Here is a 12,143-nt window from a genome sequence, read left to right on the forward strand (position 1 = left end):
TAGAATGAGCATAGGGTCCCCGGTGGAGCAGCTAGAGAGAGGACCCAAGGAGCTGAAGAGGTTTGCAGCTCCACAGGAGGAACAATAATACCAACCAGTACCTCCAGAGCTCCCCGGGGCTAAACCACCAACCAAAGAGTACACATGCAGGGACCCACGGCTCCAGCAACATATGTAGCAGAAGATGACCATTTCAGACATCAGTGAGAGAAGAGGCCATTGGTCCTATGAATGCTTCATTCCCCAGAACAGGGAAATGCAAGTCGGGAAATTGAGGTGACGGTGAGCAGGGGGAGAGGGAATGGGATGGGGGTTTTCTGTGGGCTAACGTGGAAAGGGGATAACATTTGAAAAGTAAATAAAGCAAATATCTAATAAAAAATTTTAAAAATGAGGGAAGAGAGTTCATTCAAAGAGGAGCTATTTTCTCCCCCTGGTTTGGGCTCAGGTTATTAAATGAGGCCCACTGTTGTCGAGGGCGCCCTGCTCCTGCTCTGGGAAGCGCTCTGGATCACGTTTTCTGTCCTTCCCCAGCCTGACTAAGAAGCTGTGCACAGTTCCAGGCACGTGCCTGGGGGACTCGCTTCAAGCCTCACTCACCTTCTCCTTGGGCTTCCTGCACACATGGAATGCTGTGTGCTTTTAATTAACTCAGAACTGATGTAGGTGCAGCTCCGTATTTGTGAAGATTCGGATGGCTCTTTCTGCTCCTGTGTGTCTAAAAAAAGCTTGAAAGAAGGCTGGGTAAAAAGGGAAAACGCTAAAGACTGCTCAGTTTAAAACTGAAACAGTTATTATAGGTAGTATTGACTGGAAGAAGAGCTACAATAAGAAGTCAATTGTTTCTGCCTGTTTTCTCCTTCAGTTCCTAAACCACGCCCCCATTTTCTGCTTTCCTGCCTTGGGGCCTCCGGACTTGAAACCTCATTGGCTACTTCTTTCTGGTCTAGGCTTAAATTTGGAGGGGGAAGGAAGGCATATAGCTGTAGCTGAGTTCTCTGGTCTTGCTCTGTTTTCCTTTTGTTGCTGTCGTTGTTTTGTTTGTTGTTTTTGGGTTTTTGGTTTGTTTTGTTTTCTCCTCCCAAGCTTGCTCTGGGCTGTAGTAACAAGGTTCCTTCCCTCTACACCTTTACAACCCAAGGGTGATGCTTTAGTCATTTTCCAAATAGAACAAGAGGAAAGGCAGAAAGGAAACTCATCTTCTGTAGGCTAAAGGCCAAACAGCACAGTACTGGCTCTGGGACGGGGCCTCATATCCTGATGATGTCATGAAAGAAGGCAGGATCATATCACAAAGGTGACATAGAGTCATGAGAACAAATTCAAGCCTCATGGGAACTACCTTAATTCCATCTGAAAGCACACCAGACTTCCAACAGAGGGGACATAGAAACCACATCCAAATCAGATGGCAAGAGAGAATAACGGATAGTCACCATACTTGTTTTTTTCCATTAAGCACATTCAACATCCACTGGAATTGCTTAAGGAAACTTCCTTCAGTTAAATATTGTATGCCATGTATATTATGCCAAGACCCTAACAGAGTGTGTGTGTGTGTGTGTGTGTGTGTGTGTGTGTAGTCTAGATCAGGAATCTCCCTCTGACACCTCCCACATTATGATTTGCTACGGGATCTTTCTCTGAACATGCAGCTTATCCTAGAGCAGCCGTGCAGTGACTGCCAAGGATCACCTTATCTGTGCCCAGTCCACCGCCACCACTGGGTCCACAGGTAAGTTCCACCAAGCCAGGCTTTTCAAGGCTTAATGATGTGCAGCAAACTTCACTCAATGAGCCGGTGTCCCAGGCCCCAGAGTCTGTTTTCTAGCTATGTCCTCTACTGTCACCTTAGCTCTACTCTGAGGGAAACAACATTGCTGACTTAATCATCCTGCTCCCAGTGTTTGCAACACAGCCAAGAGTATCAATGGCATTTTCAGTAAACTGGACAAAAAAAATAGTGGGTCAATTAGTGGATTTCTATGTAATGCTTTGGTTTAGGGGAAAGCTGAAGGGTTTTTGTTTGTTTGCTTGTTTGTTGTTTTGATCTTTAACACATAAGATCAAGAAACATAAATGATCAGTTTTTACAACATGGAATAAGAACAATTATTACTCCTTATTATTTGCAATCCAACCATTATTTAGAGACTATGTCCTACCCTACAGGAAGCCAAGATAGTGGGCGCTAAGCCAGCCTCTTCAGAAGCTGTCTCATCAGTAGGCACTGGAGGAAACCATGATAGGTTTGGACACCAAGTCTAACATTATATATGATTTTTGTCATTAACAGTGTGTTAATTAAAATAAGGGTGTGCTTCCCAGTTGGTAGTGTTACTTGGGGAGGTCAGGGAACTTTTAGGACGAAAAGCCTTGCTGGAGGAACTATGTCACTGAGGGTGGGATTCAGACTTTATAGCACGGTCCCACTCCAGCTTCCCCTCTCTGCTTCCCAGATATGCATGGCAATGTGATCCAAACAGCCTCCTGTTGCGGCCACTATACCTCCTTCCCATTATGGACTTTTCTATTGAAGCTATAAGCCAAAATAAATGCTTTCTTCTATAAATTGTTTCTGGTCATAGTGTTCTATCATAACCACATAAAGCAGCATGTTAAATTTCCTGAGTATTGGGTACGGAAGAGGCAGCTAAATGGTTAAGAGCTGCACTTTCAGAGGACCAATGTTCAATTTCTAGCACTTACATGGCCACTCCGAACTATCTGCAGCTCCAGTTCTAGAGGATCCGCTGTCCTCTTCTGGTCACCATTGGCATCAGCCATGCATGTGTACACAGATACACATGCATGCAACCCAACCATACCCATTAAAGATAGTAACAATTTTAGTGATTTACAGGGTCCTAAATGATGAGGACCCTGATCAATTCATATAACAAAAACTCTAAATCATTATGTCACCTATAAACCTTTTCTTTGTCCCTTTTAACCCTTTCTTCCCCTGACCCAAGACAACAAGATATTACTCCAGGCAATATTTTCACAGTAGTCCACCAGAAAACAATAAAGATGGGTGTTTTTATTTGCTTTCTGTTATTCTTGGGTTTTGTTGTATTTTTTCTTTTCTTTCTTTCTCTCTTTTTTTCTTTCTTGTTTCTTTCCTTGTTTCTCCCCACTCCTCTCTAATTCAATGGCTTAGCTACAAAATAGGCTGGGGAAGTGTCCTGCTAGTGTTCATAGCTTCTATAATGCAAGACACTATTTACTTGTGTTGTAAACTCTGTCACAAATTATGACATAAAGGGTGGGGTACTGGGAAGATCATTTAATCATGGGGATGGATTCTATATCACGATTAGTGACCTTATGGGACACAGGACTGTATTCTGCCTCTGAGGTATATACCATGCAAATATATAACAAGTTACTCTCACCAAGCCTTGCATCTGTCAAGACCTTCAGTTTGGGCTTTTGTAAGTGTGAACTATGTTTGTTGTTTAAGTCAGCCAGTCTATGGTATTTTGCTATAGGAGCCAAAAGTAACAAAGATAACCAATAAGGAAGGAGGAATGCAAGATAGGCTGTTGAATTATTGGCAACAAAGTCAGCAACACAAGGAAAAAGAGGGGAGAGGAAAAGATGTCAGCCTCCCACACAAATTCTCAGGTGAGAAAGACTTGCTGTATGCTGAAGAGCATTTTCATGGGGCCTGATTTATCTCAGCAGAAAATCTCTAGGGGCAGGAGCTAGGGTGACTTCTGACAGCCAGGTCTGTAAGAGGGGCGTAGTGATACTGACAGCTGTCTTGGAGGGAAATACAGATAACATGTGAATATGTATGAGACTTGCAGATGGAAGCTGTCTCTAACATTAACAATGAACACACACCTTGTTTTTGACACTGCTCTTGCCTTGCTGTTGGTAGAGTTTTCATGGTGTACTAAATTCACTTCCGTCTTATAATAATGACATTTGACATGACAACAAAGTTAATGTCAGCAATTCTGCCGTCTTCTCATGGCAAAGCACTGCTTAAGCAATAAAGTTATTTTCAGGTTAAATCTTATGGTACGGTCTCATTTTGTATGCCCATGTGTAATTTTATGACAAAATGTATCTTTAGGTAAGGAACTATCCTTCTTTGATGAAAGGATGAACATTGTTTTAACTTGTTTGGATAAAGAATGAAACCAGTCAGTATTTCACATCTGGCATATCACATGTTGGTGTTTACTGTGCACAACCATGAAATTTCATGGGTCCTCAAAACATCTCCGAACCCCCCTCCGACCTCGCCTTTCTAAATGTTAGAATAACAGACATGTGCCAGTGTGCTCGACTGTGTTGTGCACTTCAAATACACATGAAAAATGCTTGTGACAAATCTGGGACATGGACTCAGGCCCCCATGGACACCCTTTTGAGACTGTCTCCTATTTGGATGCTGATGCCATTGCATCCTGGTAGATGATGGAAAAATAAAAAGAAATTCAGACACTAAGGATGTGAAGACCCTGAGGAGTCAGAGGTGCAGACATTAAATATAAGCACAAGTCACATTGATTCAAGCTCTCAGCTTATGTATGTCCAAGCTCCTTCTCAGAGTGATTGGGTCCTAGGAATCTACCTGCACACATGGATGAACTCACCTAATGATATAACTACATAAAGGATAAGCATGCAACTGTAAAATGGCTGGAGCTGGAGAGACAGTTCAGCGGGAGGAGGCACTTACAACTTGAGTTCCATCTCTGTGTTCACAAGGTGGCATGAAAAACTTCCTGAGAATTGTCCTAAGATATCACCATGTATACTGGGACGCACATACCTGCCCATATAATACACTATAAACAAAGAAATGTTCATATATGTATATATGTATATGTGTATATATGTATATGTGTATACATGTATATGTGTATATATGTATATGTGTATGTATATGTGTATATATATATATATATATATATATATATATATATATATGGATGATATATGATAGAGGTAAATTTTTTTTAATTTTTTTATTTATTTTCTATATTTTTTGTTTACATTCTAAAAGCCTTCCCCTTTCCCAGTCCCCCACCCCATATGTCCCATAAGTCCTCTTCTCTCCATCCATTCTCCTATCTTTCCCCCTTCCTTTTCTCTGTCCTGGTACTCCCCTACAATGCTGGATCAAGCCTTTCCAGGATTAGGGCCCTCTTCTTCCTTCTTCATGGGAATCATTTGATATGCTAAATGTATCTTCAGTATTCAGAGCTTCAGGGCTAATTAATAGAGGTAAAAATTTAAAAGACAGAAGTTTGATGCATTAAAATAAAATTCTCTCTGAGATCTAAGGTAAAAGGAGTTTGCATAGAGCTTTAGCTATATTCACTGGTCTTTCAGAATATTCCTGAAATAGAAAATATTATTTGCCTCAAGATAGGGGTTGTGGAACATATTCTGCAATATCCTTTTGTGAGTTTGGTTTTTGAACTATACAAATATACTTTCTATTTTTAAAGACATCATTCTATTTTATATAACGTTTATGCAAGCATGTGTGTGTGTGAGTGTGTGTGTGTGTGTATGTGTATAACTGAGTATGGATACTCATACTCATTAGAGGGAATTCGATTCCTTGGAGTTGGAGTTATCGGCAGTTTTGAGCTGCCACACGGGGTGATGGGAACTGAACTTGAATCCTCGGCAAGGGTAGTATGATGGCTGAACGATTTCTCCAGTTTCATTTCCTAATTTAAATAATTAACTAAAATTCTGGGTAGATATAAGAAAAAGTGGGGCAAAGTAGTCTGGGCTGACCTCAGATGGAAATGTCACGGCCAAGTCAATATCCTCCATTATACAAATGCAGGAAATAAAACTAGGCTTGCTGAATTGTGACCAACACCTACGTTCTCAAAGCTGTGAGGGTCAGTAACTGAGACTATTTGACTCACTAGAAATGCTCATTCACATTCCTTTCTAACAATCAGGGATATTCTTTTTTTTCATTTTAATATTTTTATTTTCTATATACTTTCTTTACATTCCAAATGATTTCCCCTTTCCCAGATTCCCCCTCCCCATATGTCCCATAAACCAAGGGATATTCTTAAGAGTTATCCTTAATTTAATTTCTTGGGACCCTTCATGGGGATTCTGCCTTATCAAATGGTGATAAGAATATATAAGCCTGCTTGCTTGTCCCAAGGGTGAATCCAAAAGTGGGCAAGTCAAATAAGAAGGCTTAAAAAGATCTCTCAGCTACGTGCCTCTCTAGACTGCAAAAGTACATATTTGTTGTTTTTAAAAAAAATCTTGAGAAATAAATACAACTCCCTAGTGTTTTCGGTAGAGAATCACTTTATCTACCATAGACACCAGCTCCCTGACCTCACCCACCCCCACCCCCACTGCAACATGACTGCTATTTCTCTTGGCTGCCATTCTTCTCAGTTGGCTATTGATTCCTTCAAAAGGCAGTGAGTTTTAAGTTGGGGATGTGGCTCAGTCATAGAACACTTGTCTAGCATAGGCAAGGCCCTAGGTGAAAAAAAAAGGGGGGGTTGATGATTTTTAAATCTCCCGTCTAAAAGGAACCGTCTAGAGAAATGTCTGAGCCCAACTGGTGGCTTGCGTACATCCATCCCTCAAGAAAGTCAGCAGAGAACTTACTGCTTTTGAGGAGCTAGCTGGTGCAGGGACTGGGGAGTCAAGGCCCACAAGTAGGGTAGCCTCCCTATTGACCTGTTCAACCCTACCCCACACAGAGCAAGAGCCTAAAGTAGGTACAAAAATGACTCAATTTTAAACAGAGACAAATAAAGGAGAAATCACCATGGTGAGGAGCCAGCCGAAAATTCTGGCAGATGATGAAGTCTCAGAAGAAATGTCTCCAGCACCATGTGCCATTCTGGCTTAGTACGGCAACTGACATAGCAGCTCCCAAGCAGAAATGTGGGCATCATTGCCAAAGGGCTGTGCTGTCTTTGTCAGAACAAAGTAAGGAAGTGTGGGGTGTCTCCATGGAGTCCCTTCCTACCTTGACAGACTCTCAAGCTGGGTCAGGCATTGGGCTGCCTCATAAAGCTGGGGAGGATGCAGGCGATTAGAACCTCTGGGTCCATCTGTGTGAGGATTCAAGTGTCTCTGTTCAGACCAGATGACAAGAAGGAGGGAGAGGTGGCTCTTAAAGCTGAAGATTTGACCTCCAGTGTGAAGATGACTTGTCTTCAATAATGGTGCTTCTGCTAGACAGACTTTGGATGGGAAGGTTGCCAGCCTGGCATAGAAGGAAGCCAGTCTTCTTCACTGTCAGTTTCCCTTCAAGCTGCTGTCTCTTTACCCTTCCTCTGGATGTGGTATGTCCTTGTCTGTCTCTCTCAGACAGAGAAGAATCATTATCTCTTTCATTATCTGACTCTTCCCTTCACTTCCGTTCACTTTCCTCTCTCCCCTCCTTTTTTCTTCTAACCAAAAGACAGAAGACAAGAGCTACACAACAACCTCTCCCTACTGCATAAATGCATAGAAAATCCTATGCTAATTACTTGCCATAGGTTGCTGTCTGCCACAGAGAGAGTTATAAAGAATAGATTATTTGGCACCGAAAATGGAAGCTACAAAGTCCTTGGACATGGCCACAACAACTGGCAAGGCCATTTGTGCTGTGTCACAGGATGACAGAAGGCAAGTGCATATATAAGAGACAGAGAGCAAAAGCAAGCAAGAAGACCAAGAGGACAGGAAGGACAAGAATCCATCCCACTTGGAAGATAACAGCATCAAACCACACCTAAGGGACAGACCATCACTCTTTCAGAGGCCTACCTCCCAGTACTGTCATTACAGTAATAAAACATCAATATGAGTTTAAGAGGACATTCAATCTGTATTTCTTATGAAACCATAGAATGGGTATAAGATGTGAGTCCTACACTTTAAAACATTGGTTCTCAACATTCCTAATACTGCAACCTTTAATATAGTTAGTTCCTCATGTTGTGGTGACCCCAAACATGAAATTATTTTGTTGTTACTTAATAACTAATTTTACTACTATTATGAATAATAATGTAAATACCTAATGTGGCTGATATCTGATATGTGGCTCCTGTGAAAGGGTCATTTAATTCGCAAAGGGATCATGTCCCACAGGTTAAGAAATACTGCTTTAGAAGCTTGTAAGATAAAGCTTACCATGGTTTATGTAACTATGTAAAGGGTCAGGACTGCGCATCTCAAGGATAGTGGAGTGGCCTTACCTGCTGGCCCCAAAACTGCTTTGCATGAAGACTCTATCAATGCTCTCTGAAAGCCTGGACCCAGGGGTAGAAGGTCTGCCACTAATGAGATCAGAGAGGTCATGTGACCATGGAAGTGTTCCTCACCTCCCAATCATGTAGAGTGGATCCTGCCTAGAGTCAGATGGCAGGAATCTCACTGTTCGGCATTGTCAAAGCAAGTTTCAGCTGTCATCTGAACATAAATCTAGAATTACCCAAAGAGGGAACCTCAGCTCAATAATTGCCATGATCAGATTGCCCTTTGGGCATGTCTGTGCAGCATTTCCTTAATTGCTAATCGATTAAGAATGCCCCTTCAGCTTGGATGGTACTGTCACCCCTAAGCAGGTGGGCCTGGGTTGTATAGAAATAAAAGCTGAGCAAGCCATGGGAGAAAGCCAGTGAGCAGTATTCTTTCTCAGCCTCTGTTCCAATTCTTGCCTCCAGGTTCCTGCTAAATCAGGGAATAACCCTAATCCCCAAGCTCAATTTGTCAGTGCTTTTATCACAGCAACAAAAGCAAACTAGAATATAAATATTTTTTAAGGGGAAAAAGCCTTTATTTTAGTATTTTTACTGTATTATATTTTTATTTTTTAAGAATTTCATATATGTAGTAAATAGTATATAGTGAATAGTGTATAGTGTATAATATATAATATATACATTGATGGTGTCCCCTTTCTAACTTCATGTCTTTTTTTCTTTTTTATATTTAAAAGGAAATTCAAGGTGCAATTAAGTATCTAAATTTTTTTTACAAACAGGGTGAGTAACTATGTTTTTCTTTTTTAACACAGGTTAATTTGTTTGGGACTTGATATTATTAAACAGTGTAAGTTTAAATTGAAAATTGTGAGGCAAAAGTAAATAAAATCAAATGGGAGTTTAATTGTTTAAAATGATGAGTATAATATCCTTTCAAAATAAACCCACTGCATCTAGTTAGTGTTGCCTGTATGCCTATGGATATGTGACCATCCACCCAAGCACCAGCAACTTACAAGGAGCTACAGCCCTAAAGAAAAATAACTTTCCCTCTCCCAACAAGACATCACCTGCCAATAGATCCTCAGGGGAGTTAGGCCTCAAGAGCACCTTTTGTCTCTAAGCTTAGAATGTTGACTGGGTGGGTCTTGTGTAGGTCTTGTGTAGACAACCATGGCTGCTTCGAGATCGTGGTGGCAGCAGACATGTGTGGAAGACAAAGAATCACAGCTATCTTTCCCAGTCTCTGGGTTTTAAAGTCTTCTAAGATGTTCCCTTGGGTGGAAGCAGGTAATGGTGGTGACACAGATGTTCATTTAGAATTGAGACTTCAGACGTCATTCTTGCTCAAGCACCACAGTGGCATCTCACACACTTGCTCTGTTTCTTGGCCTATAACATTAAGGTGTAGTGGCTTTGAAGACTTTCTAGCCCCACACTCTAGGATTCAGCAGCTTTGAACTATTACACATTTGTGAGATGTGATTGTCTTGTTACTGCCTGTAGCAATAAAGGTTTCAGTGAGACAGTGAATCTGAACTTGGTCTTAAAGGAAGAGGGGGTCTTGAGCTAATGGGATAGTACAGGAAGGACACACACACAGAGAAATATGGGACCATATGATTAGAGCCGAGCTGCTAAGATCAGCCCTGCTTAGAGCTCATATGTGATATCCTCCAGGGCTCAGGAGCATACTAGCTTCCTCCAAACGTCTTAGGGATCTTGTGACTAGAACAAGGTTGTCTGTCTGTGGAGCTAAGCAAAGATAACCCCTCTAGAAAGCAATCTGAGATGACACCAGGAGACTTGGTTTATGGTGCTTGTGATTTACTCTCACATTAACCACTCATCTGACTACCCCAGGGGCTCTTCTTTCTAGGGGAAGGAAGCCCAGGAGAGTGGGATGTGGCATAAATTGATACTTGACAAAATTCAGTTTTCAAGTTCTTGGCATGTGCTGTTTCAAGTTCTTTTACACCTTGAAAATGTTACAGAAGTCATAGAGTGCATAGCCAACATTGTACCAGGAGGTTCCTCTGTGAGAAGCTGTCCTTGGCAAGGGAGTTAGCCACTTTAATTACTACTCACAGACACTCCTTTGAATGGTTCCTGAATGCTCCAGCTATTATTATTCTGGTTGCTTCTAAAATAAAGACTACAAAGACTCCTATCTTATTTTCATGAAGTCAGTTTTTCTAAAGAAAATTACAGAGCTGAGAAGGAGAGAAATACTATTTTCCAGATGAGCTCAGAGTATACTTGATGGTCAGGAGCAGGGGCTGTGTTTGGATGAGCCAGGTATAATTTATGGGGTTACCAGCCAGCTTCTATCAACATCCATGGAGTTCACTGTCATCTCTGTGGAGGAAGTGGCCCAATTATCATTCTTCCCAAGATATCTTAAGTGACCTCCTGAACTTGGGCTGTTCTGAGTTGCCACTAGTACTGTTTTTCTATGTCGTTCTGCTTTCTGTTGCTACAACAAAATATCAGAGGTTCCACAGTGTGTTAAAAACAAAAAAGAAGTCTAGAGCAGATGAGTTGGCTCAGTGAGTCAAGGCCCTTGTTCTGCAAACATGTAGCCTGAGTTTGATTTCTGGGGCTTATATCACTTTAGAAGGAGGTGAAAAAGTTCCAAAACATTGTCCCTTACAACATGCACTATGTACCAATAATAATGATAATAACACAAACAGTTCATGTAGATAATAGTTTTGAAGGCTGCAAGGCTGAACTTAGGTGGTCTCATCTGTTCAACCTCTGGTGATGGGCCCCTAGGTTTGTTTACATTTTGATACATGGCACTGTGGTAGAAATATATTTCAGAAGGAAAATCAGAGACAGAAATTCAAAAGTAGGGCTTGCTCCTTCATAACTATTCCCATTTGAGGGAATTAAGTTCCATGAGAACATGTTTATCCCTTCCAAGCGTAGTGCCCCCCCTTTCCACTAGGTTTCACTTCTTAATGGCCACACCACCTCCTATCATACGAGTGCCGAAGCCACTAGCATGCAAACCTCTGGAGATACTTGGCATCCAGACCATTGCAATTGGCGGTTACTTTCTAGTACACATAGGTTCCATCAGCTGGAGAGGAGAGAGGCAAGACCTGATGGGATTTGGTTCATTTAGAACACTTTGCTTGATCTCAGCCTCCGACTGAGTCTGGCTATGGGCAAAGGTGGCCACCAACCAGGTGACCACGCCACAGAGCATGTTGAAGGTCTGTTGCCAAAGCACCATGTAGGGAAGGGCACATTTCCATGACACCTGGCTATACCAGGACAAAAGGCCTATCAAGAGAAGTTTCTGGGTTAGGGCGGTTGGTTCAGGGGAAGAATAAATACCAGCTGCACGGCCCCCTCTCCTGGGAATATTAGCTTGTGATGAGTCCTTAATGTCATCCTCATTTAGAAGCAGCTTAGAAAATGTTTTCTTTTTTAAAGTTTGTGAAATTTAAAAGAACACATGACAGTGAAGAAAGAATCTGAATCCCAGGAACACCAAAATCAGGGCCAAGAAAAGCAAGGGTAAAAGGGTGTGGCCCCCACAGAACCCCTTTAGGTCAGTGTCCATATAGCCGGCCATGTGGAATGCTTGTTCTCTGAGCTCCACTATAATTCCCAGGTCATATTCCAGGGTGTCTCATGAGGACAGCCATGGAGGATGGTAGTGGCTGTGAATCTGTCTCCCTGTGATAGGCTCCTTGGTGTCTTCTTAGTCAGTTCATTGTTAGCACGTTTGTGATTCTGCGGATGTAACTAAAACAAATCTGTGGAGAGTGAGAGCTCTTTTCTGATGCCACATCTAGAGCCAGAGTAAGTGATGAATGCTGGGCTGCCCCTCAGGTTAGAGCTGCCATCTGAATCACCCAGTGGCTTCAGTTAGTATCCCTGTGGGGAGTCACTGACTGCCAC

This window comes from Apodemus sylvaticus, unplaced genomic scaffold (assembly GCF_947179515.1).
Source record: "Apodemus sylvaticus unplaced genomic scaffold, mApoSyl1.1 scaffold_66, whole genome shotgun sequence".
NCBI classification, from domain to species: domain Eukaryota; kingdom Metazoa; phylum Chordata; class Mammalia; order Rodentia; family Muridae; genus Apodemus; species Apodemus sylvaticus.